We start from the raw sequence: 6046 nt of genomic DNA, 5'->3' as shown, positions 1-6046 counted from the left end.
CTATTAATACCAATTATAGTAGGTATTGAAATAATTAGAAATTTAATTCGTCCAATAACCCTATCCGTACGATTAGCAGCAAATATGATAGTTGGACACCTAATAATATCAATAATTGGAAATGCAGGAACAATATTAGAAATTATTGGACTTTCAATATTAATTTTAGCACAAATTATATTAATTATTATAGAAACAGCCGTAGCATTTATTCAATCTTATGTATTTGCATTATTAATTGCTATTTATTCTAGAGAATCAAAATAACTAATGTCAACAAATCAAAACCACCCCTATCACCTAGTAGATCAGAGCCCGTGACCAGCAACAGGAGCCATTAGAGCAATAATATTAACAACAGGTCTAATTAGATGGTTTCACCAACAAAATATAACACTATTATTAATAGGAGTAATAACTATACTCCTTACAATGATTCAATGATGACGAGACATTTCACGAGAAGGGACATATCAAGGATTACATACAAGTCAAGTTATAATAGGGCTACGGTGGGGTATAATCTTATTTATTATTTCAGAAGTACTATTTTTCGTGTCATTCTTTTGGGCGTTTTTCCATAGAAGTTTATCCCCAACAATTGAACTAGGAATGTTATGACCCCCAAAGGGAATTACCCCGTTTAATCCAATACAAGTACCTTTATTAAATACAGCAATTCTGCTAACCTCAGGAGTAACAGTAACATGGGCCCATCATAGTTTATTAGAAAAAAATTATTCACATACAACTCAAGCACTTACACTAACATTAATATTAGGAGTATACTTTACTATTCTTCAAGCATACGAATATTATGAATCCCCATTTACTATTGCTGATGCAGTATATGGATCCACATTCTTTATGCCAACAGGATTTCATGGACTACATGTTATTATTGGATCAACATTTCTAGGAGTATGCTTAACTCGACATATCTTATGCCACTTTTCACCAACACATCACTTTGGATTTGAAGCAGCAGCATGATATTGACACTTCGTAGACGTAGTATGACTATTCCTTTATATTTCAATTTATTGATGAGGTAGATAACATTTATTTAGTATATTTAAAGTACACTTAACTTCCAATTAAAAAGATTATAATAGAATAAAGTAAATAATTAATATAATTATAAGTACCTCATTAATTATTATAATAATTACCTCAATTGTAATAATATTATACACACTACTATAAAAAAAACGATTATAGACGGAGAAAAATGATCGCCATTTGAGTGCAGATTCGACCCAAAATCCTCAGCACGAATTCCATTTTCCATAAAATTCTTCCTAATTGCAGTAATCTTTCTCATTTTTGATGTAGAAATTGTATTACTACTACCAATAACAGTCATTATTACTAACTAAAAACTAATATATTGATTATCTGCGAGATTCTTATTTCTATTAATCTTACTTTTAGGTTTATATCATGAATGAACCCAAGGATCACTAGAATGAGCATGTTGGAGTAATAGTTAATAATAACATTTGAGTTGCATTCAAAAATTATTGAATAATTCAATTTACTTTATTAAGCAAGAAGCAAAAGAAATCAGCTTCGACCTGAATAAATTGGTATAGATTACCCTTGCTTACTTAACTGAAGCCAAAGGAAGGCGGCATATTAATGTTAATAATAAAATTAGGATTAGCTCCTCGGTTAAGGGGTATAATATTAGGGGGGCTGCTAACTTCCATCTTTAGTGGTGAAATTCCATTAGTACTCTTATATTATTTCTTTAGAATAAAATTACATTATCTTTTCATGATAAAGCTGGATTCTAAATAAATCCAAGAAATGTTTACAGGACTAATCTGCCCTTCCTAATAACTTCAATATTATGCTTTATTATAAGCTATATAAACACATAAATATAAAATAAATATTAAAATAGTTAGAATGTATTAGTTGAATATTTAGAGAACCACTCCTTATATATTTATATACCCCCTGTCCACCTACCAACTCAATCCATCCATAGTCAATAGTCCTAATATATACTCCCCCCATAATAAATGAACCATTAATCAAGCCCCCAGAAGATAAATATGGTAAAAATCACATTCCCCCTAATATATAATATATTATTTTATTATTAAAAAATGGATGTCTTTCGAATAAGAAAGACGTAATATTATACCCAATTCATCAACCTAATAAAATACAAATGATTGCCCCTATCCTCAGGTTAAGTGGAATAATAATAACAAAAACAGATGGAAAGGCCAATCATATTAAAGCAGAACCACCTACAATGGATAGTAATAATAAACCTAATATACCCTTAAACATCCCCCAACCTCCATCATCAGAAAAAAATTGAAATGGGGCACCTCTATAATACTTACCAACTAAATAGTAATTCAACCGAAAACTATAGGATATAGTTATACCAGTAGAAACCCATAATAAAATAAATATTACTAAATTAAAAGAAGATATGCTTAATATTTCCAAAATTAAATCCTTAGAATAAAATCCAGCCAGAAAGGGCATGCCACAGAGAGCAAGACTAGAAATTATTATACAAGAAATAGTTATTGGCATTTTATTAATTAAGCCCCCCATACAACGAATGTCCTGAACATCTATAACATGAATCACCACACCAGCACATAAAAATAATAAAGATTTAAATATAGCGTGTGTCAATAAGTGGAAAAATGATAACTCCCTTAACCGCATAGATAATGTTAATATTATTAACCCGAGTTGTCTTAGTGTAGATAAAGCAATAATTTTCCTCAAATCATATGCAAAATTAGCACCAATCCCAGCTATAAGTATTGTTAGCCCAGATAATAATAAGAGTACCCTACCAAGAACAGTAAATATTAACATATCCCCAAAACGAATTAACAAATAAACCCCAGCAGTAACCAAAGTAGAAGAGTGAACTAGTAACCATGCAGAAAATGGGATTTGTGCACTCTTTGTTATTCCAGCAATAATAATAAATCTAGTAATTAATATTATATCAAAATCAGAAATTAACCATAAATAATAAATATAATTTCAGCTACCATAGTTTAATATCCAAGCAATAGACAATAAAATAAACACATCCCCAATTCGGTTAGATAGAGCAGTTAATATTCCCGCAGAATAGAAACGAACATTCTGATAATAAATTACTAGACAGTAAGAAACTAATCCTAAACCATCTCATCCTAAAATAATTCTAATAATATTAGGAGAAATAATTAAAAACATTATAGATCCAACAAACAATAAAACTAAAACAATAAATCGATTTATATTATAATCTCCTTCTATATAAGAGCCTCTATAATTAATAAGTATAGAAGAAATATATATAACTAATCCTATAAAAATTAAAGATATTCAATCAAACAGTATTGTTATAATAATATTAGAACTATTTAAGTTAACAATACTTCAGTCAATAAAAATTGTAACATCCTTAATTAAAAATATTATTCCTAACAACAATAAGATTAATCTACTAATTAACAAAATAATTGACATCATGCTTGTAATAGAAAAACTAAAAACCATTGATTTAAGAACTTCTTAATTACCACTAAGTCCACAACTTATTATTCTACTTAAACTACTTAAATAATTTAAACTCAATGAAATATCGGAGAACAAAAAATAATTAGAAAATTTAATGGAAATAAATGACAAAATAGTAAATATTCACGAATATTACTTCTTCAACAAGAAAATACACCAGAATAGTATATTCCGTGCTGAGTATAGGAATATAAATATAGGGTATACCCAGCGCTTAAAAAAGAGAGTAATGCAACTCCCATAAAACTAAAATATGATCACCAATAATTCTATTTAATGAACTAATCTCTCCCAACAAATTAATAGAGGGTGGAGCAGCCATATTAGTAATTCTTAATATAAATCATCATAAAGATAATCTAGGAATATAATTAATTATTCCCCTATTAATCAATATGCTACGACTACCTTATCGCTCATAAGTAATATTTACTAAACAAAATATGCCGGAAGAAGAAAGACCATGTGCTACTATTAAGGTAAGGCCACCATTCATACCCCAAGCCCCTATAGTTATAATTCCCATTAAAACAAGACCTATATGTGCTACAGATGAATATGAAACCAAGGCCCTTAAATCAATTTGACGCATACAAACAAGGCTAATTGTTCAAATGCCAACAATTCTAATACCAAATCAAAAAATATTATATTTAATAGCTAATCCCTCAATACAAGAAATAATTCGTAAAATACCATATCCCCCAAGCTTTAATAGAACTCCAGCCAAAATCATAGAACCACTAACCAGAGCCTCAACGTGAGCCCTAGGTGATCACAAATGAACCAAAAATATAGGTATTTTTACTAAAAAAGCAACCACCATTCTAATATATCAAATAAAATCATTTATATTAATATTAATATATCTAAATATATGTATATATAGACCCCCTAGCTTATAATTTAGTATAAAAATACCAACCAAAAGAGGTAAAGAAGCAAGTAATGTATAAAAAAAGCAAATAGACCCCTGCTTGTACTCGCTCTGGTTGATACCCCCATCCCAAAATTAAAAATAAAGTAGGAACCAATGACCCCTCAAAAAACAAAATAAAAAAAAATTCTTATAAAAGTTAATATTAACAACAATAATAAAACAATTAACAAAAATATAAATCTACAAGGATAAAAATAAATAGATATAATACCACTTCTAGCCACTATTATTAAAATACTAAGTAAAACTAAAGAATAAGACATTACATCCAACCCAATAAAATAGCTAGCCTCTCACACCCCAATACCAAGACACACTATTAATAAAAACAAAAAAACAACCAAAAATAATAGAAACTTGAACCACTATCCATAAAGAACTATTAAATCTCAAGAGGATTAAAAACATAAAATAAAAAAATATATTTTAGCACTTCAATAATACAAAAGAATTAAAATAATCATTACCATAAGTACGTGTAACTGATACCATAATAGACAAGCCAAGGGCCCCCTCACATACACAAAATGAAATAAATAATAGGCAAAAATAAGATTCTTCTTGATTATTAACAAAACAATAAGTCATATATAAATATAAGGATAACACAATAAATTCAAGTCTTAATAGGGTTACTAATAAATGCCTCCGTTGAGAAATAAAACATGAAAATCTATGTCCCAAAAAGGGATCGAAACAGAGATCCCTTGAGAGAATAGGTTTTGTATTGCTTGTCTATTCCCTTTACTCATCATAGCTGATCGTTCAGTTTACCATGGCAATGGGAGGATATGCTAACGACATACAATAATAACCAGCTATTCCAGACCTGGACTTCTATTTTCGCAAAACTGTACTCTCATCTCTAGAACATGGAAGTTGCCTTGGTTCCTTTTCGCAGTTCATTTATTGTTTATATAAAACACTAAAAGTGTAGGTTAGAATTAATTCTTGGTAAGATGAGGTACTCGACTGAAATTCACCCCTCCCGACTGCAACTTCTAGATCCCGCACTACCTACATCTTGCACTGTGATATTTAATTCAAGTTTCCATATTCGTATTTGTTATCGACCGAGTCTGTTGTTTCCACACCTACCCTGTAGATTGACTTTTATACATGTAACTTTACGCATAATCTACAAAATAATGCAATTACTCTAATTAACTCACCTCAAATTACTTCCTTTCTTGCATCCCAACATGTTTTACACGAAAAAGTCTCCAATCCCTGGGCTGAAAATGTGGACAAGGGGTAGACAAATAGTACCCTCTTGGTACTTTTCCTATTTTTATTAGGAAAGTGGTAACATACACACTAGGAAAAGAACAATAGCAATAGAAAGCAAAAGAAGATTTCTTATCAACTCAAACTTGCTAATTATGTCTTAACAATATGAACTTAATGCAAAATCTTATAATGTATAACTAAAATATATAACATTGACAAAAATTAGCATGTAATCTCGTGAACCAGAAGGATGAAAAGGTATAACAGAAAAAAACATGCTATTGAGGAATATACTGGACACAATTGATAGTAGGATTTAAT

The 6046-nt window shown here is 29.6% G+C and overlaps 1 pseudogene; it reads right to left on the bottom strand.

The window, feature by feature from the left end:
- Positions 1 to 2163: 2163 nt before the first annotated feature.
- On the bottom strand, positions 2164 to 5699 carry LOC145996299 (NADH-ubiquinone oxidoreductase chain 5 pseudogene; annotated as a pseudogene).
- Positions 5700 to 6046: the final 347 nt, after the last annotated feature.

This window comes from Lepisma saccharinum, chromosome 12, assembly GCF_977018435.1.
Source record: "Lepisma saccharinum chromosome 12, izLepSacc3.1, whole genome shotgun sequence".
NCBI lineage: Eukaryota > Metazoa > Arthropoda > Insecta > Zygentoma > Lepismatidae > Lepisma > Lepisma saccharinum.
The sequence above is the reverse complement of the archived record's forward strand: the minus strand, read 5'-3'. Positions and strand labels throughout refer to the sequence as shown.